Source organism: Dermacentor silvarum, chromosome 6 (assembly GCF_013339745.2).
Source record: "Dermacentor silvarum isolate Dsil-2018 chromosome 6, BIME_Dsil_1.4, whole genome shotgun sequence".
NCBI lineage: Eukaryota > Metazoa > Arthropoda > Arachnida > Ixodida > Ixodidae > Dermacentor > Dermacentor silvarum.
The window spans coordinates 92,817,843-92,844,835 of NC_051159.1; positions in this window are offsets into that span (position 1 = coordinate 92,817,843).

Below are 26,993 nucleotides of genomic sequence, written 5' to 3' on the forward strand. Positions count from 1 at the left end.
CAGCAAAATGACGACTCAGCGAAAAAAGTATAGCACCCAAAAACCACTGAAATGGGTTCGGACGTGGGTACTTAGGGAAGCAAACACGAAAGGGTGCTGGTAGAAGTCATAGTCATGAGAATGAGTCAGCAAAATGACAATGACTCAGCGAAACAATATTAATACTCAAAAACCACTGGAATGGGTTCGGATATGGGCACTAAGTGAAGGAAACACTAAAGAATGATGGTAGAAATCAGCCGTGAGTATGACTCAGAAAAACACGTCAATGACTCAGCGAAAAAATCATTAACACTGAAAAACACTGAAATGGGTTCGGACGTGGGTACTAAGTGAAGGAAACATTAAAGGATGTTGGTAGAAGTCATAGTCACGAGTATGACTAATGCCCTCGCCCTAAGGTCATGCGTGGCGCATTGGTAGCTAAAGGGACTACTGATGACTCTTAACATGAATGTCGTGACATGCGTGTCATGTAGGTCATGAAAGAGCCGCTTACGTCTTGGTGCTCTCATGGTCGTTTCGTTTACTTGGTAGGCTCCCCCGCACACTGCTTCCCATAACATCGATTCCCACATGGCGTAGGATCTGCCGGCTTTTTATAGCAGCCGGTCCTCCCAGTGATTTATTATTTCAGTGACGTGCTTGGAAATGCGCGATTTCTCGACCCAATGTTTTTCATTAATATATATATTGGTGAACACGCCAACGGTACTTTTAGTAAAGACATTAAATACTGTTTCTGCATACTCGTATATGCTAATCAAGGAGTGTTTAATAATATTGTAGTGAGGAAGAAGAAACAAATGTACTCAATCGTGAACATATAAAAGGTATATTCGTTTCAAGCGTGATTCATTGGGTAATGACACATTAGTCACCATACAGTTCTTGGAACCAATCGGTATGCGGCAAAATAAAGAAATAAAACAATAAAATAAACAAGGAATACACAACACGTCTGAAGTCACGCTGCATGCGTAAATCTGCGCAAAAAGTTAGTTTTAAGCAACGGTAACAATTCAGTGGTGTTGAAGACGTCCCTGGAGTACGGCACTACGACGCGAAGCTCTTTCTCAAAAGTCGGAGACCTAAAAAGCCGGCAGATCCCACGCCCTGTGGGAATCGATGTCATCCGAAGCAGTGTGCGAGGAGCTACCACATTAGAGAAACGACCGTGAGAACACAAAGACGAAGGCGGCTCTTTCATGACCTACATGACACGCATGTCATGAGTCCTCAGGAGTCCCTTTAGCTACACCTAAGAGACCTTAGTGCGAAAGCCTCAGTTATGCTCATGACTATGACTTCTACTAGCATCTTTTAGTGTTTCCTTCACTTAGTACCGACGTCCGAACTGATTCCAGTGGTTTTTGAGTGTCAATCTTTTTTTCCTCTGAGTCATTGTGATGTTTGCTGAGTCATGCTCATGAGTATGACTTCTACCAGCATCCTTTAGGGTTTCCTTCCCTTAGTACCCACGTCCGAACCTCTTTTAGTGGTTTTTGAGTGCAATACATTTTTCGCTGATTTATAGTCATTTTTGCTGAGTCATGCTCATGACTCTGACATCTACCATCATGCTTTAGTGTTTCCTTCACTTAGCACATACGTCAAAACCCATTACAGTGGTTTTTGAGTGTTAATATTTTTCGCTGAGTCATTGTCATTTTTGCTGAGTCATGCTCATGACTATGAATTCTACCAGTATCCTGTAGTGTTTCCTTCACTTAGTACCCACATCAGAATCCATTTCAGTGGTTTTTCAGTTTTTTCTCTGAGTCATGGTCATTTTTGCAGTCATGCTCATCACTATGATTTCTTCTATCATAATTTAGTGTTTCCTTCATTTAGTGCCCACGTCAGAACCCATTTCAGTGGTTTTTGAGTGTTCATATTTTTTGCTGGGTCATTATCATGACATTTATGTCATGACCTATCATTATGTTCGTCATACACTCCTCTTATACTATACCAATTTTGCTACCTACCAAGTTATTGCAACGACCATGAGAGCACCAAGACGTATGCGGCTGTTTCATGACCTACATGACATGCATGTCATGACATCCCGTTTATGTTCGTCATACACTCCTATCATAGTATGCCAATTTTGGTAAATACCAAGTTAACGAAACGACCATGAGAGCAGAAAGTCGTAGGCGGCTAGATAGATAAATACGGTCAAAGTAGCAAATGTTCGCCAAGAAATGCTTCGCATTTAAAAACACAGTTTGAATGCTCGCGACGCCCGTCTGCTACGTAATTTCAAGTACGGCGTTGCGGAGAAGTGATCCCAGACTACCCCTGCTGCCACCTCACGCAAAGCGCCGGCAACTCGAGAGCCTACGCATCATGCGCGGCGCATTGGTGGAGCGCGCCGTTTGGCCACCTCTCCTATTCTACCACCGTGAGCCAAACTAGCACGCACATGGAGCCAAAGCAAATGCTGATGACGATACTTCTTTTCTATACGCGGACACAATCCTGGGGAACCTATAGCCCTTAAAAGCTTCGCTGTAATAGGTGCGAGAAAAACTGAAATTAGGATGAAGACGAGGCTTTTGGCTTGGGAAAATTCTTCCTTGGAGAATGAGATAGAGATTTTTGGCAGCAAAGTCAGAGAATGAAAAAAATGGTCGCAGTTTCACCCGAAAGGCGACGCATCAATTGCCGTAGCAAATTAGTAGAGGACTATATGGAGTAAATATAGTAGTTTTATCAGCTGTATAAACTTGTACATGAAGCAGCACCAGCAACGCGCAGAACTGTTGTTGATGCCGTCGGCGTTTAGCCCGCGTTAACATCGAACGCGCGCGGCGTTGGTGACTGTTGCCGGGGGGGGGCCTCTGGGGGCGGCTCGGAGGTTTTCGACGAGATCAGAATGGGACACTCGTCGAGCAGTGTCGGAAATCTTACGCACTTTCTCGCCTCGCAACGTTTTCATATAAATATGCATTTGGTGCCGCAGCTAAACGTCGCCTCCCCTCCCTCCCTCTCGTCCCCCCACGGGATTTCGCGCGACGGAAAAAGTCGCATTTGCTCTCTATTTATGGTGATTGTAAAGGAGGAAAGGGACGTTTAATTCTGCCGCCCTTCAGGGAGCACGGCGCAGAACGCGCGTTTGCTCTACCGCGCGCGGTTGCTCCCTGTGAAAGCGCGCGTCCCTCGGGCCCTTTCACTCGCACATACAGCGTGCGGAGCGCGGCGACGATTTCATCTCCATTGACGTCATACGGAACCTCACGGCGACGGCGACGGCGGTGGCGACGATGACGCCGACGGCAGAAATCCGCTTTGGAGTGTCCATATAATTGATATCGCAATAAAAAACAAAGAAACAGAGGATCCCAGTTTATTGTACCAAAAAAGAAGGAAGTGAAGTCAGAATAGCAAGAAAAAGAAACAGACCGGAGTGAGTACAAATGTGCGCGCGGAAAATGAAATAAATGGCACCTCGGGGTGTCATCAGTTATGGTGATGAGCGCTGAGGAAGCTTGGGGGAGGGGTGTACATGCTACCTGCGTGTGAGTGAGCACGGAAGGAATTAAGCGGTGAGAAGGCGAAAGTGAGTGCGCCCCGCACGAAAACGAAAACAAATCGTGCATGTAGGAAGTGTAGACAGTGGCGGTGGCCGTAAGAGCGTGTGCGACCGCGCAGGAATTGTAGCCGCGCAAGTTATACTCTGTGAGCCTCGGTTAGAGTGCGGCCAGGCCCTGGGAGTATGTTTCTTTCGTGAGCTGTTAGACGAGCGGTTGCAACGCTGGCAGCCAAGGGAGAGAGGCATGGGAAGCTCGGAAATGAAATTGGAAAGTGGCAACGCAGTTGGAGAGCTGGTCGCAGTTGGCGGCAATCGTCTGAGACAAAATAGAAACAGCAAAAAGCCGGCAGATCCCACGCCCTGCGGGAATCGATGTTATGCGAAGCAGTGTGCGGGGAGCCTACCATGTTAACAAAACGACCTAGGAAGCCTACATGCAAGTGTTGCATGTAGGCTCTCTAAAACGACCATGAGAGCACCAAGACGTAGGCGGCTCTTTCATGGCCTACATAACACGCATGTTATGACATTCATGTCATGAGTACTCAGGAGCCCCTTTAGTTATAGCGAATAGATCTTAAGGCGAAAGCCTCAGTCATGCTCATGATCATGACTTCGACTTTCAGCCTTTTCCTTCACTCAGTACCACATCCGAACCCATTCTATTGATTTTTGAGTGTTAATATTTTTTCGCCGAGTCAGTCTCATTTTTGCTGAAACATGGTCATGACTACGAATCATGACAATCCTTTAGTGTTTCCTTAACTCAGTACCCACGTCCGAACCCATTTCAGTGGTTTTTGAGTATTAATGTTTTTTGGCTGAGACATTGTCATTTTTGCTGATTCATGCTCAAGACTATGACTTCTACCATCATCCTTTAGTGTGTCCTTCACTTAGTGGCCAAGCTCGAACCCATTCTATTGGTTTCTGAGTGTTAATCTTTTTCGCTGGGTCATTGTCATGACCTACAGGACACGCACGTCATGACATTTATGTCAGAACCCATCACTTATGTTCTTCATACACTGTCATACTATGCCAATTTTGGTACCTACGAAGTTACCGAAAAGACCAGGAGAGCAGCTAGACGTAGGCGGCCGTTTCATGACCTACATGACCCGCATGCCATGACATTCATGTCATGATTGATCATTTATGTTCGTCATATACTCTTGTCATAGTATGCCAGTTTTGGTACATACGAAGTTAAGGAAACGACCCTGAGAGCACAAAGAGGTAGGCGGCTAGATAGATAGATAGATAGATAGATAGATAGATAGATAGATAGATAGATAGATAGATAGATACTGTCAAAGTAGCAAATGTTCGCCAAGAAATGGTCGCATTTAAAAGCGCGAAGATGACTTCTAGCTGCGCATACAGCTGATAATATCGAATTTGTGAGTATAGGATACATTGCTTGGTTTAAATGCGTAAGCATTTCTATGGTTAGCCAACGAGAAAAGTGTCCGAGCGTTCGTCCGTCCTCCGCGTAAAACGACCGCTTCAAGATAGAGCCAGCAGTAATGTTTTCTCCAGCTGTGGAAGACGCCGACGACGAACGCGCGAGCAGTGGCACGAGCGCGTCTCTGTGACCACATGACGTGTGCAATCGGGCACGCACTAGGTACACCTTTAGTAAGCCAGAACTGTGGAGCAGCCGTGGCTTCGGATCTGAACGTCATCAGCGCACCTGGCGCCGCCACCAGCAGTATTTTGCTTGCCTCGTCAGTTCACGTTGTGGCGCCTTCCGAAGCAGTTCGTGTCGCCGCAGTGCTGTCGCATTTACCGTAATGATGCCAAGACGACCGCAGCCGCTGACCACGTCTTTACTACGAAATGCTTACGCATAATTCAGATAACTCTCTGAGGAGATTCGACGTAAATTTTTTGCAGCCAAAATTACTGCGCCCCTCCCATGTCATTGAAGACCTACCTAAGCCACCACGCATGCGCGTCGATGCCGTGTCAGCGCGGCGGTGGCGGCACCAGAATCGCGAACGTTCCCCGAGTGTCCGTATATTGTTATCGCAATAAAATGTTCACGACATGCAACATTGAACATGGTCATACTAACCACCGTGAGACCTACTCACCACATGATGCCCGTGTAACTGTTGAAGTTACAATATTGAATGAAGTCTTTTCAATTTCTTTCAAGAGGGCTTTGATTTGCAGGGTCCCTCAACCTTTGAATGTGCGTCTGGTTCATTTACGATACGACCTCACTTCGTTTACAGTTCACAACAAAAAGGCTTTTATTTCATCTGTTGATCTGATGTATTTCGTAAGTTAGTATAAAGATACAAGCACCTCATGACATGTTTCGCTGCTGTTGCTTTTATGAGGCGCTTATTTGAAGAACTACAGAAATGCCCCTGATTATACATGTGCCTAGCCAGAGTACAAATGGTTCTTGTTTTACACCGCATAGAAAAATCAGTGTAACTGCTGCTGGCTCCAAAGACAGTGGTACCCTACTGTTCTCTTCTCCTGGTCACTTCCATCCCCTGAAGCAGAGTCGGGCAGATCCGGCGTTCCTCGAACTTGGAGGTAGAGGACACTTAAGCCGACCGTGTCACTCGTTCTCGGAGGAAGAAATAGCAGATGCGAATCCACGTGACTACTGCCAACGTCCAATATTTCGCTTATCCAAAGCTCCCGTCGCTGTTGGAGAAAACCGGTGGACGTGCCGGTGGGACGAGCGTTCGTTGAGACGCGAGCATGCAGTGTCCTAGTTTGCCTAGGTTACAGTGGACCTTCGCCAACAGCGACGACGCGGTGATGCGATGACCGTTGCTGGAAACGCTCTCAATCTGAGCGACTGCTCCGACGACAGGGTTCGGGGCGCCTCAGAGTGCTCGAAGATGGAGCAGGAGAACGATCGAAAAGAACCAGCCGAACGCAGGGCGCGCAACCTCTCTCGCCCGTATCTACCCCGGCCTTTTCTCCCCTGAATGCACCCTCTGCGGTTCACCCAGAGCAGACTTTCGCCATACCCTCTATATTTGCTCTGAGCTCCAGCCTCCCTCGGAATGGCAACTCACCGACATAGAGCGATGTGAGGTCACGGTGTTCAGACCCGGCCGCACAAGCGCAGCTGGTGGGCTGGGCTCTAAGAGTCGCTGAGAGCCATAAGCTCCTTGCCACTCGACTCGATTTCGAGCAGACCCATCAATAGGCTGTAAACATAAGGCTAAAGAATTATTAAATGTTTTAACCGCCACCACCCTCTTTCAACCAGCCGAAGACAACGCCGCTCGCGAGAGCGGTCTAGAGTGCTTCGAAATGGCCAGCCGAAGATGTCATATCTTTGTCCTGGTGCACTGCATGGCATGCTGCGAAATCATAACCCGTATAATTTTTTTTCTGTACATAAAGTACCACGTCACGCTGTGGGCGCGCTTCATATAGTGCACGCGGTGGATGCGCCGCGTCCCTGCATGGCACAGCTATAATACTCGCGGACAACTTTCTGTGGCTAAGAGAAAGCTACGGGCACGTGGCTTCTGCACATGTGTTAGCGCGCCTAGTAGTCCAGCAGCGTTTGACTGTGCCTTTGGTTGCTTTGAACAGACGCTGAATTAACGCAGCATCCACGTGCGACGGCTTCGCGCTTGCTCAGACGCGGAAAGAAAAAGCCGCAAAATAAGCATACTTTTACACTCAGTGATGTGTTCGGCCTTATTTAACTGTTGCTAATAAGGTGTTCATGTTTTCTCTTCCCGAGCCTAAACTAACGTGGATTTAAACGTGGGGCTCTCTTCAGAAGCGCCCTCACTTGTGCGCGCTTCGCCTCCGTAGTTTTCCCTTGATTGCCACAGAAAGTTGTCCGCGACTATAGAAGCGCATTGGAGCGCACTTCGGGCAGACGCCCCAGGCGTTCTCTGTGTACGCCGACTACTGCGCATGGGTCGAGTGCCATCAGCGGCGTGTTAATATTGCAGGCCCAACGTACAATTTGCCGCTGTGTTTTACATCGAAGCTGTATACCTCTACCAGCCAACGAAATTTTCGTGTCAGTTGGCGTAATCAAAAAACGCCAGGCAAAACATTTTATCCAAACAGCATATCTCCTTTGAAATCAGGCATACATCATACAGCTCAGCACTTTGTAAATGTCCTTCTCATGTTCAGGGTCCCCTGTGAGTAATTGTCCTAGAATAAACGTACTCCTTTACAGAGTGCGTAGAGGTTGACTGGCGATTGGGAATTGTTATTCCCTTGCCAGGCTATTAAACATCATCTTTGTCTTCTGCACATTAATCTTCAACCCAACTCTTACACTTTTAATTGTCGATGTAAAATTAACGGCATATCAAACACGTGAAAAAAAAACATGAAACACACCGGTCTTCTTGCCTGGAAATTTTGGAAACACTGGAAAAATATCCTCACCTCTCTTAGCACACGGTACTATAAAGAATAGCGGATGTGGGTACATCCAATAGCATGTTTCCAAAACTTGTGGCAAGATGTGAACCTTACATACCCAGTAGGCCACTTTTTTATTTGCTGCCCACATTCTCAGTAGCTTTTGGAATTCTTTTCTTTATGAAAGCTGCGTTTTGCTCTCTTGGGAAGGGAAGGCTGGCGTATACTGTCTAGCGCACATCTGGAACATTCACTTTGTGGATTGCGGGTACAGTGCATTTGCTACGTGGTTGCAACATTAAATATTGCGGGTTCACCATGGCAAAAACAAGGTCAAACAAGTAGGCGCCTCAATAATTGCGGAATGGTGATGAGGAGTTGTCATAATTGAGTAGATTGTCTAACGCGACCCGCTTGAAACAGTCTACAACTGAGAAAGTGCTTGATTGCACTTGCAATCAAGCGTGAATGCGAACAATCTTGCGTGAATGATTGTTGTCATTATTTAAAAGAGACTAGGGCACATTATCTCCTGTGATATTAAAAAAAACATTAGTTCAGCATGGTTCTCACACGTAAAAGGTTGTTTTAAATAAGTCGCCGTGTCGCCCGAAAGGCGAAGCTTCAATTGCGAAAGCAAATTAGTAGAGAACTATACGGAGTAGGGATAGTAGATTTATCGGCTGCATAAACTTGGACACATTCGCTTACTAACTGAATTAACATGCATGGTGTCAGCGCGCACAAGCAAACATAAATACATCACGCTCGATAACCGCAGACAACCACTGCCAAAACGCTGACGCGAGCAAGGGCGGCCGCAGCAGCGATCGAAGGTTCGTGCTGGTCCATCACTTCAAAGGAAACTGAGCGGCGAAAGCACAGCGCATACAAAGGTAAGAGCCGTGGGGAGATCGCTTTCAAGATACGGTGCGTGCGAAAGCCCGCAGCCGCGCAAAGTACACGTACGCAGTTGCTGGCATAGTAGAAGCCGCACTCCCTCATCAGACATAGCTGAAAAAAAATTTAAACACCTCCCCTAACGGGAACAGTGCCGCACGCAAAACTTGTCCAAGCCTAGGGGAGGGGTTGATTAGTTGTTTGAGCAGCAGAACGAACCAAACGTGGCTTCCCCATCTGACTGCCGGGTCTGAAGTGGCGGGAAACGGAGGGCGCGAGGCGAAGGAACACGCTATCACACCCTTTCCCTCCTCCGGAGGGAGGGAATGGCAGTGATTGGATGGGGTTATGGCGTGATCGCGCGAGCCAGCTGCGGGCGCCGAGCCAGAACTGTCAAACACGTGCAGCCTCTATGCGAGAGATGTTCGTTTGCAGAGCGTGCACTGAAGATCATGCACGCGTTATGGGCGCGCGCCTTGCGCTGCGTATACTTCTTCATGTATATAAAACTCCGCTTTTAAGGGAGCGTATGATGAACCGACCGATGGATACCAAGAGAAGGGAAGCGCAGTCGAGGACTGCAGAAAGCTAGGTGGGGTGATGAAGTTAGGAAATTCGCAAGCGCAAGTTGGAATCAGTTAGAGAAAGACAGGGGTAATTGGAGATCGCGGGGAGAGGCCTTCGTCCTGCAGTGGACATAAATATAGGCTGATGATGATGATGATCATGATGAACCGACAGTGGCTAAATCGGTTAGCGTGGTTGTCTCGCAACCCCGGAGGTTGGTGGTTCAAATTCGCAGCCCGACGAGCAATTTTTATTTTCGCCCGGCTTGGGTTTTTTTCATACGCCACCACCAACACCAACAACACCGACGCCGACATGAGTGAGGCAGTACAAGCTTGGCTTGAAAAATGTCTGCATGTTCGTTAAGTTCAAAACTCATTCTCTCTATTTATTTTATGTAGCGTTTTGGCGAAACTTTATTCTTGCTCAGCCGAGCTAGCCTAGGCACCAATCACCATTTTTTTTTCAAAGGGACTTTCACATGGTGCGTATGCCATGACAGTGAAGTGGTGCGATTGCCAAATTAGCCAATATATGAATACTTCGAGCGCTTTTGTCACCAGCAAAAGCGAGTAAAATTGCAAAGGTTGAATTTTTTTCTTGGTATATTACATATACAATAGCGTGAAAGTATTTTTTCGGGGATTGGGGCAAGGGGGGGTGGGTTTGGCTTTTCTACAAGTCCTGCTGCTCCGGCGTAGCCTTTGGCCCTTGCAGCTGTTTTGCTCACGCTACTGCTGGTTGTTGCTTACAGCCGTACATGTGGAAGTGAAACGCGCTACCAATGACAGAAAGGAAACACACGAAACCTGGACAAGCGTGAACTTACAACTGTCCAGGTGTTGTATGTGTCTTTTCCGTCATTCGTATTTGAGGCTCACTAGCGCGTTTCACACAAAGGTGTAGAGAAACTAGCCCCAACCTTAGCCCTACTGATATAGCACTATAAAACAAAGATCATGAACTTTAAGTTTTGAAGTGTTCAGCGTGTTATGCTTTACCTGAAACCACCCAAATTATTTTAGTACATTCCCAATTTTAGGAAAATACGGTCTAAAACAAAATCATGTCTTGCTTCAGCAATCATTCTGGCACGAGTATCATCTACACGTTTTGTCAGGAAAAAGAGAGCAGATGGTTTTATTCCGAATAATTGTGGCGTGCCGCGCTTTAATGACATGCTTACGAGATGTCGTCGCGACTTTTTATGGCTTAATTTGCGTACGTGACTGATGTGTTAAACGCGATGAAAGTTTTGAGACATTGCGGCAGTAAAGCAAACACGCATTCCCAAAACTATGTGTTTCACTAGTCCTTACCCGAGCCGCATTCCACACGTTGAAGTTATTTTAACGTCTTTACTCGGAGTCCTCATTTCTGACATTACTTTTCTCTTGATTTGAAATGCAGGTACATTAAGCTGAATGTGCTTGGAACGTAGCTTCTTACTTTTACCGTTTGCACAGTTCTGCAATAGAATCGTTCCCAACGTTTCCCATTTGATCAGACTATTATCAGCTTTTTTTTTCTTGCGCTGTTCCCGTAAAGGGCATTAAGGCCCGAACAGTAATATGCTAGCTTCATTGGCAATGCATGGAGCGCTCATGGTTTAAGTATAAGTGCGGGAAGGTTCATTATCTGCATTGGAGCGTTAACTTTTGAACGAATAACAGCAAAGCTGCCTCAACTGTTGAAGTTTATAGACTATAATTTTGCAAGTTTCCAGACTAAAAAAGAAGTGAGGCCATGTGTTTGGTTGTAAGAAACAGGGCCCTAATTCACAAAACGTCTTATGCTAGAATTGTTCGTAAGAAAGAATTTCAGCCTATCCGGATGCAAGACAAATTATTACCTAAGGCGGCCGGCCGACAGCAAAGAGCACTTACGAAAGAAAATCTTTGTGAATCTGGCCCCAAATGCAAAAATAGGATTTTCTTTGCCTGCACTTACATACTGTGGGCGTGTGATATGACACATTGTAGCAGGTTTCCGTTAAAGGAAGGAAAAATATAGAGCTTACTGTGTATTTTGCTCGTAGCACAATATGCTGACATTCACGAGAGGCCGATGTTAGCCGTGGTTCGTGGCTTGTCATGCTACTACAGGTGTTGAGTGAGAATTACATTACGCGCAGTATTCACATAAATGTATAAATTACACAGTATTACTCGCTTTTATCACTTGAACTATAATTTCAGAAAAAAGTAACAGGGAGTGTAAACGTGCGCCATTCGTCGTGCCAGTTACCCATGTCACTGTTTGCCGCGAAATAGTGTCACAACCTGTCAAGGATTTCGCACAGGATATTTGTCTACGGGGCTAATGATTTTGTGAAGTGATAAAACTTCATTGTCAATTACTTGATTTTACGAGAAATGCTTTCAGTTACACTGAAAAGTAAGAAAAAAAGATACCAAAACATCGCTATTCGGTGTTTTTTTCCGCTGTAGGCTAACCTAAACGACAAAGCAATTTTGCCTTATACATGGCAAAATTGTTGCTTTTTATGATAACTCTACCAATGAATTTTGACAAAGTCTTACTTCTTCCGGGTTTTAAAGTCTTGCGTAAGGGCTCAGCCGCGCTTTCTGACTCACCCAGAAGCCCGGAATCTCAAGGAAGCCCATCAAGATGCCTGGGTATAAATATTCGTTGAATATTTGCCTAGAATAAATTATAAAAAAGAACAATTTACCTTGAATTTATGCATCTAGAGTTCTAGGTTCCACTCTGTTACCATCTCACCTCTTTATTTGTGATAAAAAAATGACAAGTGGGTGGGCGAATATTATGAACGTAAGGGCGCACTCCTGGAGGCTGCAAGTAACAAAAAAAAAAAAACATACAAATTAGGACGTGGCAGAGAGGCTTCTGTATTCACGCTGTCTGGTTTGAAAGGTGTGCGCTGCACATGTACAAACACTCGCACATGCACCTAGGAACGCGACAGAATGCACACCGATGCGTAATCGACATGCAAATAACGTGTGCAGTCGCAGGAAGTGCCGCGTGAGCGGCAATAAAAGTGCTCGGCCAGCAGGCATCTCTCTTATTTGCTGGGCACGCGATATTCCGCTTTTCTGCCGGTGTGTATAACTTTCTTGCCTGCCTAGAGTTTAGAATTGAAACCAGACCTTCCTCGCTCTTTCTCCTAGAAGTGTTGCTCATTTTCTGGCACTGTAGCGAGTGTATGTGTTCGCACACACTCCAGTTGACAGAATGCACAATGCAGGAGGCAAGTTTGTTCGATATCGTAGCAGACGTTTGGGGCTACGCTAACCGTGGCGCTTCAGCCCGAGGGAGATGCTGATTCCTTCTAGAATATTAGTAATAGAAAGACTGGCACTGTTAATAATAATAACTATAAAGACTGCTTAATGTCTTAACAAGGCCCAGGGCTGGCCAAAGATACTTTGAAAATTTATCATGATACAGCTACAAAATGCTGGGGAGAGGGGTGATACGTAAATATTTGAGAAATAGGTATGATACAAGCGGATTAATTGTACCGATGTGATAACGACTATATGCGTTTTCAGATACTTAGATAAACTAGTTGATTCCTCATAGTTCCACTGTAAAGGTCACTGCATGCTTACGGGCGTTTACTTGCAAATTTATTACCCGCCAGCAGACACCCATTCTTTCAAGTTCCCTCTGCTAAAACGAAAAAAATTTCTTCACGTTCTAACAAATTTCTATATCGCAATACCGCCACAGTCTACTGTGCCTGCCACACCTGCAGCAGATCAACGCAAATGCGTTGCGCAACCCGTGATCTTTTTATGCTGCCTTTATTATCGCTATAATGCATTGCTTTGCTGTCCATTCGCAACGCGGATCAGTGTCTTGATTGCTACGGGTTCGTATGTATAGTTTCGTAATAGTTTCCCATTGAGATTCTGTGAGTAATCTACATATTTGTTCCTGACTAGGTTAGACGTATTTTATAGACATATCAACATTTATGAACAATACATCGCCCTATTTGTATTTATTTCTAGGCGTCAGAAAACGGGAGTAATTGTAGATTAGCTTATAAAAGAATTTAATGCCTTCAACAAGCCAGAAAGTTGAAAGAACGAGCTTGGTGACACATGTCGCCATTCAATTTTAAAGGAGATGTTCATATCATCATCATCATCGTCATGTTGACAACAGCATATTTCAATTTGCCCCAATCTTCAAAGTTTGCAATTTTAATAGAAGGCTAAATATCTAGCCGGAGCAGTACACACCACTGATGATAGTCTTGCAAATTGCGCATCTTAATTTCACTTCGTCACGTGAAAAAAACCGTAGATAATGTTACAGCAGATAGTGTTCCATATAAAGCAGCATGTCGATTGTTGTTAGCAGCACTGAGCTCTTCGGTAGAAGCTTGGAGAAAAAAAAAAAGTGGGCAGCTTGCACTAGTGGTGCAAGGCTGGAGTAAAAAGCGGAGCCTGGTGATCGACCTAGCTTCTTCCAGGTTTTACTAGCCTTGGCGTGTTTAGCGGCAGCGGCTTCGGAGCGATACTGCGGATTAGCACGCAATCGCCACATTCGTTCTCGGCTGGCGGCACGACGAGCTTCCAACTGAGCGGCTTCTTCTTCGGGAGTCTTGCACTTTTTCGGCCGTTCCATGTTACATTTGCCCAGTGCGAAGTCTACGAGAGTTGGGTGTGTCGCCGTCGCGGCGACATGATCTTTATAATCAGTGTGACGTCATGGCCAAGCTTCACAAAATGTCATGACTAAGGAAAGCAAGAATTGTGGCGCGAAGCAATGACACGGCTGGGCGAAGCTGGGTAAGTGATTGATAGGCGACCGCATTAACAGAGCTGGTTACCATGAGCACCAGCTTGACTTCCATTCTGCAGTTGAAACAGTCCACGCAATGACTCTAATTAAAGTTTTAATTAGTAATACCATAGTCATTATTTATACTATAGTGCCCAGCCACATTCAAATTTTTATATCATGTTTGGTTGTTAGAAAAAATGAGTTAGCATAAGAGTAGTTTCTCAGAATAAAATTTAACTGCGGCCAGTGACTGAGTTTCTGTTGATTCTGCCTTAGGTATATCTTGTATCATAAAGTACACGATACTTAGTGTTAAGTATCAAAAATACAGATGTTGATAGACTTCTTGACGATTGTATCAGGATTGAGATACAAGATACCTAAACAATATCGTACGATGGTATCTAAGATACATGTATCTCGATACTGCCCGGTCCCGTTAATTAAGACCAATACCTGGAAACCTGGCCCATATTATTTTCACTGAGAGAGAGAGAAACAGAAAGAGAGAGCGAGATAATTTTATTTATGAAATGGCAGAGCGGTCACTCTCAGGTTGACTCCTCTAGCATGCTACTCTGCGCCGGGTGAAAGCAAGGGAGAGAGAGAGAGAGAGGGTTATGAGTGACGACATTTTAGACAGGCTTGAATATATAGTTTGCGACATGTATCTTTCACAGCCACGAGTCAATCTCATAGCTGCGTAGGAATGGAAGAAGTGTCCCAACTGCCTTGTAACTGGATTTACTGTCTGTCCAATGTCCCAAGTCTTATAGCGCTCGTGTTTGTTCATTGTGTTACGTCCTTGCATCAAAGTGCACTGCCATATCACAGCGTGATTAACCAACACCAGTATGTCTTCAGCAAGTTTTTGCGGTTCAGGCGCATACAGGGGGCAAACACAAATGGCATGGTGCACTGTTTCTGGTACGTCACAAAAATCGCATTTGGGAGAGTCGGCACGTTGAAGTAAATTGAATGCATATATTGTTTAGTAAATGCCCGCATTTAATCATAGTCTGTGAACAATGCAAACATGACATCGCTGGAGGTCGTGCGGCATTTAAATAAAGAAAGCGGGAACGAATATTTGTTTTACAGTTCAAATATGTGTGAGTTAATTAATAAGAATATGATCACCACTTTCTGCCGCAACGAAACCGAGCGCTCAAGGAAAGGCAAAAAAAAAAATATATATATATAAGCTCTCAAATTCTCAGTGTGAATAACGTAACGAGCCGTAAAGCATATATTTGCTTGTAAAGAATACCGTCATTCTATCCAAAACCGATGTGCATGATTCGAAACAAAGTGACATTTACAATCTCCGGTGAGTTCTTCTGGGATGATTAGGTAAACAAGAAGGACACTTGAGTTCTAACACGTCGCTGCCATCTTCGAACTTGCCAGTGACTCTCGTATCAACGTCACATCCAGCTGTATTGGGTTAACCTTGGCCGAGGGGCTTACTAAGGTAGTCTCTCAGGTCACTGGGTCTGTCATATAAGTAGCACAAACATAGTGTTCTAGAGAGTCGACATATCAAGCAGTAGGATAGTGTTCCACAATTGTAGCATAGGTAGCAATGTCTACGTGATTTTAGGGGAGCATGCAGCTAGTCATGGGTAAGTCTTTGGCGTACTAAAATGCTTACTTGAACAGTCCTCCGACGCACTCAACGCCACCACTGCCATCCATCAACGCGCTCGTAGCTTACCCGTAACCGAAACGCAATGCCGCATTTGGTATGCGCTCCTTAAGAGCAAGCAACTGTGCTCGAGTGATCCGGATATATGAGACAAAGGAGGCATTTGCCTTTCACGGTGGGGACAGGGAGGCATGCGCTGTCAACTGGTCACATGGTCCAGTGCCTATACGGCGCTAACAAAAGCTTCGCGAGCGACGGAGCCGGACTCGGCTTACAAGGAGCTATTACTGTCGCCTCAATCACGCACAGTGCAGGGCGAACGCTTGTGCTCCTCGACTCTGTGCTGAGAACCTCAGTGAACGTGTGCTGTATGGACGCGCAGCTCGATCACTCATAGGCCGTATTCATTATTATCAGTTTTATTGCAATTCTTTCTCGAAACTCGTTCAGGCTAGATGGAAGATGAAGTAGGTGTATCTCTTGTACAAGAAACGTTTAGTGTACACACACACACACACACACACACACACACACACACACACACACACACACACACACACACACACACACACACACACACACACACACACACACACACACACACACACACACACACACACACACACACACACACACACACACACACACACACACACACACACACACACACACACACACACACACACACACACACACACACACACGCACGCACGCACACGCACGCACGCACGCACGCACGCACGCACGCACGCACGCACGCACGCACGCACGCACGCACGCACGCACGCACGCACGCACGCACGCACGCACGCACGCACGCACGCACGCACGCACGCACGCACGCACGCACACACACACACACACACACACACACACACACACACACACACACACACACACACACACGCACGCACGCACGCACGCACGCACGCACACACACACACACGCACACGCACACGCACACACACGCACACGGAATAAGGCCATTTAGCAAAGAACAATCACTCACACGCGACACTATACCAACCATATGTCAGCAAATATGTCACCACATGACCTAGCCCAGTTTGTCACCCTACTGCAGCGAGGATATCACTTGGTCGCTCGGACGTTTTTTTTTTTTTTTTTTTTTTTTTTTTGCCACCTACCTGACTTTACGCATTTGGCACCCGCCTCTAAAAAAAAACGTCTGCACAACTTTACAAGTGTCTTCGCATTGAAAACGGCCCTTTGGCACAGCCGATATCGGCCAGATGCCAACGGCTCGCACCGAACACCGAGATGGTCATCACAAGTTCCTTCAGGCCTTATAGAAGAAAATGAACGAAGACAAAAAGGAATTGCGGAACCAGACAGGAAGCAATGCCCTCGGGTGGATGCACTTCACGCTCTTGCACAAACTGCTGCAGGGCGCAGGAATGTAGGGGAAAATCAATAAAGTGGCATATAAATAACCAAGATAAATAAAGCGTGCACCTAAAGGTATGAGTGCAGACTGAGGGCAGACGCACGCTACCGTGCCACCGGGGATGTACGCTCCTTCTTATCTGGCGCTCGTCCTCGAGAAGGCCCCGAGGCACACTCTGTATTGCGACGAGGAGAAGACACAAATGCAGGCGACGTGTTTACTTGTCAAGACAGCTTTTCTTTCGGCAAGGGCTTTGGCTGGAAGAGACTCGCTCGTCTAAGCGGGAGCTTTACTTTCACCAGAGAATGCGATAAGGCACATGGTTCCTTACGCTAGTGACCAACATTTAGGCATGGGCTTTGGGTCATCGAGCTGTTACTGAAAGGATAAGTGCAGATGGCGTTGCACCCGTCACTTTAGATGACTTCGACGGTGGGGCCCCGCATGGCCTACTGTGTATCTCTGCATCGTGTCCGCTGCATGTCTAACCAATAGTTTGTGGTGGATGAGGAGGAAAGAGTCAGAAACTCGCGAGAATGAAAAGGCATAACCATTTCTGTTTTCAGCATCGTAACCTCGCATATGCGAGAACTTTGCTTAAGAATCCACCCCCATTTGCACTAGCTGGAAGGAAAAAAGATAGAGAAAGTAGTAATAAGGGAAAGGCAGGGGCTTAGCCAGGCTGAACCCCGTAGGCTACTCTGCAGCGGGGAAAGGAAAAGGGATTGAAAGATGTAAAGAAAGAGAGAAGCTGACACTTTGCACTGGTACACAACAACAACAACAACAACAACAACAACAACAACAACAACAACAACAACAACAACAACAACAACAACAACAACAACAACAACAACAACAACAACAACAACAACAACAACAACAACAACAACAACAACAACAACAACAACAACACACAAAATCAAGCGTTGAACGCAGAGTCAATCACAAGCGGTCATGTAGGCTGGCGCATTTCAAGAAACGCAGTAGCGCTTTTGTGGATTTGTACATAGCATACGCACGAGGTCATGGTCCCAAGATATTCTCTTCTGTGAAAGGCCTGTCAGATAAGTGCCGATAAAGTACGGTAACTGTTTAGAAATTCCAGAATTTTGATTTACATTTTTATGCTTTGCCAACGACGCTTGCGCGTTGCGTGAAAGGCAGTGGAGAAACAACTAAATTGATATTATTGCGATAGCAATTATATGGACACTCAAAAGCAGATTTCTGCCGTTGGCGTCGCCGTCGCCGTCGGCGTCGCCGTCGCCGTCGCCGTCGCCGTCGCCGTGAGGTTCCGTATGACGTCAATGGAGATGAAATCGTGGCCGCGCGCCGCCGAACGCTGTATGTGCGAGCGAAAGGGCGCGAGGGACGCGCTCTTTCACGGGGAGTGAACGCACGGCGGAGAACAAACGCGCGTTCTGCGCCGTGCTTCCTTAAGGGCTGCAGAAGTAGGCGTCTCTTTCCTCCTTTACAATCACCATATATGTAGAGCAAACGCGCCTTCTTCCGATGTGCGAGAGGCCGTGGGGGAGGGGGGGAAGGGGGAGGGAAGGGAGGCGACGTTTAGCTGCGGCACCAAGTGCCTATTTATATCAGAGGCTCCGGCAACAGTCACCAACGCCGCACGCATTTTGAGCGAACGCGGGCAAAATGCCGACGGCGTCGACAACAGTTCGGCGCGTTGCCGGTGCTGCTGCATGTCCAAGTTTATACAGCTGATAAAGCTAATATCATTACTCCGTATATCTCTCTACAAATTTGCTATCGCAATTGATGCTTCACCTTTCAGGTGAAACTGCGACAACTTTTTTTAGCTGAGGTTTCACAACTTATCATATTCGAATAACCTTAAATTGTTCGTTTTACTGCGCTTTTGTGGAAGCAAGCCATAGGTCTGTAACAAGCGTAAGCGTGGAAGGCTGGCCGAGTTGGTTTATTTTGATAATGTTCACAGCACACAAACACTTATTTCCACGCGACTCATTTCCTTAAGTCGGTGTGCGCTGTGGATACCATCGAAATGAATCTGCAGTCTGCATTCGCGAACCTTCTCGCATGCAAATGCCCTCCACAATTGGCCTTCGCCCCGCGAACATTCACGTTATTACGCCTGTCATTATCGGGCCGGTCGTTATCACGAGTGACGGTTGCAGAAATGCTGGCCAATGATAAACGCTTCTGCGTACGCGAAGTTTCATTGAACCTTACCTGTCGTTCTTGAAATTCCCCACATTCCGCATGAATGAAGGCGTGGTACGCGCACTGCATTCTTTGGTCCAAATTGTAAGACGTCAGAAAGGGCACATCAAAAAATAATAAAAAAGGGAACTAAGCGAAATGCATAACGATAATGAGAGCAACTAATTTAAATATGCGGGTAAGTATATGCGCAATCAAAATGACGCGACGCTTTGTTCAACATGACTGTGACCGGGGAGAACCACCCAGCTTAGAAGAAAAAGGGGATAACTGCACAACATAAGAAATCCCAATGACGGTTATGGGTAATTCAGCGCAGTGGTAACTCCACTAATACCAGCTCTTTGGATATCCGCTATAATAAACAAGTTTCCTAATTAAATCTCCCCTGAAACAAAGAACAAAACACTGTTTCCCTAAATAAATGTTGGAAAAGAGTCGTAACGCCGTGCTCGTTGAATTCAAATACACTTTGAAATGTTGTGAGGCGCTTTCTGTTCACTTTTCAATAATTTATATTCCACACCCATTTTTTTTTTTCTGGTTCCATTGAGCAAATGAGGATCTTTCAAGCTGCAAAAGAGTACGGAGATTTGGGAATCGCTTTTCAAACATGGATGAATGCACCCGGCTTGGATTGGGTCTGCAGTTGCGTTCAGCCTTTAGGCGTGCACTCACGTTGCCTGCGCGTCACCTACGCAGGCAGCAACGGCTTCTCCATCACTAGTAGCCGTCTTGCCTTTCGTTCTGTCTGACACGGCTGAGTCATAAACACCTGTCATGTGTCAGAGATGCAAGATTACAGGTGGTCTGGTGATATTCCGAGGCTATATTCTACGCACGTGCTTGTTATAAACCAATGATGTAAAATGCAGGCTCTATGAGACCCCATGTGAGGCGATGTTCTAGTTATAACGCAAAAAGGCCGAATATTGTAAGGCCTTTTTTCAAGTATGCTTTAACTCATAAAAAGGCCTTCGCCAGTAGGATCAGTTCGAGTCCACGATATACATAAAAATCCACACTAATGTCTGTACCTGCAGCCATGCGCACGCTACCTGCCTACGAGAATATTTAAACGAGGAGAGATTCAACGAACAGCCGTTTTGGAGAAGATAAGGAGGAGAGCGCTGCATTGTAAATTGTAGCATTTATTATTCACCCTCCGCAAGGTCCTTGCTTGAGTCGCGAGGCGACCTTTCCTGCGGCATGAACGAGTGCTGCCCTTGAGATTAGGATAACCTAATCTCTGCTCTCGATTGACGACAGGTTTTGGAAGCAAGCGTTGTGCACTAATCTAACTGGAGTACTTGACCTGGTAGAGAGAGATACAGTGTCTATACGTGTCCTTGAGTGGACGTCTTTTTTTGTGCTTTCAGGTGGTGCTGTTTCATTGGAAGAAAAGGAAAACAAGGAAGCTTGATAATATTGTGATGAAGCACGCTACTTCTGTTCTAATCACAGTAATTTTATTGCGATAGCAATTATATGGACACTCCAAAGCAGATTTCTGCCGTCGTCGTCGCCGTCGCCGTTGCCGTGAGGTTCCGTATGACGTCAATGGAGATGAAATCGTCGCCGCGCGCCGCCGAACGCTGTATGTGTGAGTGAAAGGGCGCGAGGGACGCGCTCTTTCACGGCAGTGAACCCACGGCGGAAAACAAACGCGCGTTCTGCGCCGTGCTTCCTTAAGGGCTGCAGAAGTAGGCGTCTCTTTCCTCCTTTACAATCACCATATATGTAGAGCAAACGCACCTTCTTTGACGTACGAAAGGCCGTGGGGGGGGGGGGGGGGGGGGGGGGGGGGGGGGGAGGGAAGGGAGGGGACGTTTTGCTTCTGGCTCTGATTAGTTAATATTTAGTTCATCTATATAAAAGTTACTTTTTTTGGCTAGTATTCCTTGCCTTACTTTGCATATAAACGCTCTCTTCCATTTATGTTAGTGTGACCATCCAGCAAGAAACAAAAATTGGGAGTGTTTAAAATGTAGTATTCTTGTCTGTACGTTCTTGATTCATTGTGAGAATGGCGTCTTTATAGCCACGGTTCGGGAATATATTTCTAGGTGCCTTCTGCTAACTGCCGATTTAATCTTATCCCGTAGTATGGCTCTTCGAGGCACAATTTTCACTAAAATATGTTCTCGCCAGCTGGCTGCCCCGAGGAAATGCATCGGCACTATCTGTCATTGTCATACATCTTGCTTACAAAGGTCAGATGCAGCCGCAACGTTCAGAAGATAGAGGAGCGTAACTGCGTGCGCGCCCACGTGTGTGTGAGGGAGATAGATAGATAGATAGATAGAGAGAGAGAGAGAGAGAGAGAGAGAGAGAGAGGACTGTGGAAACACGTCTTTTCTATTACTAATGCTACGAACACACTGGTCTTGCTTAATTACTCAGCACAACGTGATCCGATAAGACGGAGCAGCACATCCTCTGCCGGGCACGAAAAAAAAAAAAAAAAAACAACTTCTGCGCGTTTAGGTGACTGCTGCTCTTAGCCTTACCCACTGCGGCTTCTCATTCGCTTTGCAGCTCCATCACTCTATTCCGAGCCGTAACCATTGTACTCTATCTTTCCTTGCTTGGGAGGCGGTCAACGAGGCAGCTGATTTGATATGTGCCTCTCGTACGACCTATGGTACGCTGTGTTCTACCTCTGCTGTGAGCGGGAATCATTGTGCGGTGTTTGGAGTGCTCGTGGGAAAGTGGCCAGCGTTGATATTGTGTGCTGGAACAGTACGCTTCTGTGGAACCACTTTGCGAATTGTTTCGTGAGAATGCTGCCCATCTCCCCTATTCTTCCCTACTTACCCTCGCCCGCCCTATTCCCCTACACTTTGACCCGGCTATTGTCTATCAAACACATACTGCTCACCTTCACCGTTTGCGTTAGGATTATGAGTGCGTCTGTTTGCTGTCGTTATTGTTCCGAGCTACTCAGCGGCAAAACCATTCACTCGCGATAGACCGCGTTAGTAGCGCGCATTAGCTCTCTGAAACGTATTTGTACACAGTTCATGCACACGCGCGTTTCGCGTAAATGTTTGTATAGAGAGACTCTGTTACGTGAGTCCTTGTAAGATAATCGCTTATTGGCAGTAGAAGGAAGCTAAACGGCGAAATCAATAAAGAAGCTTGTGATAGAAACTTGACCCGGTGGTAGGCGCCAAAGCTAGACTTTTGTTGTTTCGCTATGAGAGAGCACAGTGAGAGGAAGTGGCTTTTATCTGCGGGCGTAACACCTACAAAGCAAACTTACTAGAAACTTCAAAAAAGAACAGAAGCGCACTTGAGATCAATCGAGTAATGACACAACTTATTTTGGCGTGGCGATTTGTTTTGCTACGGAAAAAAAAAGAAAGGAATAAGCGGCAGAGATAAATGAAAGTTTGAAGGCGTACATGAAAATGAAGTTCATTGCAAGTCGAGGACACAAATGTAATAGAAAATCTCAAAAACATTCACAGCTTATTTGTGTTAACTATTCGGCACGCAAAGCGCAGGTTGGTTTCGGCTTAAGTGCGCTGGCCGGCATCGTAATGTTGAGGCCTAATTAAAAAAGAAGTTTCTTTTGGTCACTAATTTCACTTTTAACATACTTTCGTCTTTGATGCTCAGGTGTTAAAATTTACATTCGTGCAAGTTTATTTGTACGTGTAATTTGTTCTGACTTCCATTATTTAGCACTCCTGTAGCCTAGTGACCGCCAATACGTCACACAACACTAGTGGTCTTAATGCGATTGGTGTTCATTGGGAACTTTACCTTGTTTGCAGTATTTATCTAACCTCTTTCGCATGCCCAGTTACCAAAGGTGTTTACTAGCTTGCGCTACAAGGTATGTGCTGGCTGCTGTCTTGCCGAGGTGACAACATGTGTTACTCAGTGTGTGGCTGAATAGAGAACTTGCTGCTGGCTGCTGTGAGTGAGTGACACAATTTCATTGAATATCCTGCACATTGATGGCCTGGGTCTAGGCCGCCCCGGGGGAAGCAGAGATACCCTGTCTCTTGGTAGCTTCCCGGGCTTGCTGGATGGCCAAAAGTTGGTCCTGGAGATTTGATATAGTCAGTGCAGTTCTCCACCGCGCCCTTAGCTCATCTGGGGGGACCGCAATTTTCCTCTGAACTATTTCGCAATCGCAGAGCATATGCTGTAGGGTGGCTCCTCTATCATCACATAATTTACATTTGGCCTCAGGGTATAGACCTTTTCACAAACCGACGTTTGAGCAGCGCCATTGGCCGACCCGGGCGACGTCTAGCGTAAGAACATGTTAAGCCGCCATTTTGGACTGTGAGCCTTGCGAGAGCAGACCGGCCGCACTTCGGTTGTGTGATCTTCGCCGCACATTATTTCGATTTTCTTCCGCTTCGCTTGTCGTGTGCCGCTTGACTTATTATATGTTTCACGTGCTCGCGTGAGCGCTCAGTGTAGTGTGCCATGGCAACAGCAAGCCCAGCCAGTGGATGTGGTGTTTCGTCGTTGGTAGCGGCGGCAGCCGCGTCTGTTTCGTCAAGACCTGGCGTGCTAATCAGCGGTATATTTAATTGTTATTACTGGACACATGTGACCGTATCGTCAATTGAATCTGATCACCATTACGTTTCGCGGTTGCAGGTTGTCTCATTTAGCGAAAGCAGGTGCGTACGTAGCTGTCGGGAAATGCTTAGAACCCGGCGCCGGCGGCCCGACGACGCGTGTCAGTAGTTGGTAGATATGCGGTGGTCACTCCATACGCTTCCGACGCAACTGAACAGCTCAATCAAGCAAAATTTATTGGATCTGGTGCGGTGCATGGTGCTTATAACCAAATGTCAAAGCATAAGCGTGGCGATCGAGCAGCGTAGTACCTGCAGCGAACCGATGCGTGACAGTGATCACAGATGCCAGCGCAACTGATACAGCCCAGGTGCTAGATTTTTGTTTCTAGTATTTATTTATTTATACATACTGTCAATCCCAATACGGATTATAGCAGGAATTGTTATAAATATATATTTGTTTACCTATTTTTTTTACGTTTGTTTACCTGGAATGGCTTTTCTTTCGAATGTCTGAATTTGGAACAAGCTTCGCTCATGGTGAGCCTTAACGTAGATCGTGCACGAAGTTTGTATTGAAGATATCGCGTACGGCAAGAATTGTTCGTGTGCGCTATCTCTGAAGCGAAATAAGCCAATAATATTGCAGCGTTAGGACCATCTCTGCTGTTTCTCTTGTTTCCCTTACACCGTCTCACTGTGCTATGTTCATAATAAAGTAATGTCGAGTCTTAACAATTGTCGAATAAATACATATGCATATTTCTGTAAACCACTACTGCACCGTGAGTGAAAAGCGCTTAGTGGTCAGCGAAGCAGTTACTGCACGCACGACTGTGCGATTAATTAATTTTTTTCGTTACTGTTATTCTTGCAAGCAGGATGCTATTATCCGCGTACCCATGCAAATACCGTTTGTTACGTTCTTACTTGCGTGGGCTCATTTAGAGCGTTTCTACGCCACGCACAGTTAGCGCATTACGGTTCCCGAAGTCTAGCATGGGCGCTAGGCCGCGCTGATGAGGTTGACACGTTTGTTTTTGCATTATCTTGCTGCCCAAGCACATAGACAACGCTCAAAGATGGGTGAGCTCGATGCAGCACCACACTGTTGAAGTTAATTACCTTTATGGGCAGGGCCTCGCAGGGTGTGTGTGAACGCAGAGACAATGTTTTGGTGGACACAGGGTCTGCATACATCTTCCATAGGACACGATTTCTCCAGATCGTTGTGAAGTGTATTTACCGACTAGTTCTCTCGCAGAGTGCTCCAATTTGTCTTATACCGGTGTCACACGGCCACTTTTGATAGCGATCGAGACCTCGGAATGTTCGACCGCGATTGGCTCCCTTCTGCAGATTGAGCGAAGAAGCCAATCGCGGACGAGAAATTCGATCCATATCGGGCTTGATCACGATCAAAAGTGCACCGTGTGACCCCCGTAATAGGCACTGGAATGCAGTGGTGTTTGAAAGAATAACAAATGTAGCCTCTACCACTACGTACGAGAAAATATTGCATCGAAGAGCTGACAATGCTCGCAACCTATTGGGAAATGTGCCGAAAAGAGTTTACCAAAATGCGTTATTTTACTGATGTGTGCATTGGTTCACATTAGACTGAAATGCCAAGTACTCAGGTGATGCAGGAAACCGGCGAAGCGAGAACATACCACATCGCGGCAGTGGTCTCGCGGAGTGCTGTGTTGTAGACACAGTCCCCAAAATAGTTATATTCCACTGGTTGTTTGTGCACCCATAAACTGCACAGTGCTGACCTGTAGCCTTTTGATGAGTATATATGCCAGTAGTTACGAGGGTAAGTCGTTCGTGACAAAAATAAACGGAAACATCGAAGGAAAGCTACCACTCCGCTATGCAAGCGCAAGGCAAGCTCACAGTCCAGACCGAACAGGCCACACTGACACATACTCTCCACGCCAGACCGTCGGAAGCGCCCTCGTGAAAACGTCTATATGTCCGGAAACATGCGGTTAAGATGTACCGGGTTCGTGTAAGTTCTGGTTTGAAGGCGCCTCCAGTCAACCGCCTGATACCTGTCCAATTTTGGGCTAGGAGGTGGATATAGACCCCTCGACTTTCTATAGAATTGGGTTATGTCACTGAATGAGAAAAGTCTAGCCCTATCCTTCCATTTCATCTCCTCCTCGGCCAGAGCCCCCAATCCTCCTCTCCCCTTCAACACTTCGTATGATATATTGGTTTGTGCCCGTTTTTGGCTAATCCCCCAGGGTGGAAATGACAAGGTGACACAAAGGGTATGTAGCCTTAAATATATTAAAAAGTTTGCCCCCCCCCCCCCCCCCCCGCCTCCCTCGTCCGCAATATACATCACCTCATTGAGCTTGGACGCTTGATAGACAGCGATTGCAGCGAACTTAAAGCCCGCACACTAGGGATCGTGGAGTTTGCAACGCAGATTCAAATGGGGTGCCACAAAATATACTGTATATTCGTATCATTCGGCATTGTGGTTGGCTGCGAGATTGCTACTTGGTGTGTGTGCTGATGTGCCTATAAGGTTTGGTGATTCGCGGTTGGCATTGAGATATATCTTGGGGATACAATAATGATGATAACAATAAAATATAAAACATAATACCACCAATAACGCAACCGTCATAAGAAATATTGCTAATTGCACTGCCGTCGCCAAAATCATCCACGAATATTGTTGCGAAACCAATTTTTTTACTGCCAGCAAGAAGTGAATGCTATTAAGTCTAATTATCTCTTACTCGCATTAGCACCGTTTACCAAAACCATTAAGGACATAACGCAAACTTTGCATTTCCATATTTCCTACCGATCCTACTTTATCGGTGTGTCTGTCTGAATCTTGACATTTCCCACGAAGCGTCCGCCTTATAGACTTGGTCAAAACTCGGGGAAACGTCTCAGGCCACCAGGTCAAGTCCCTGGAGGGAAATCACAGAAAGTATAGAAAGAAAGAATTTCACAAGTAAAGGCAAAAAAGAGTCAAGAAAATAC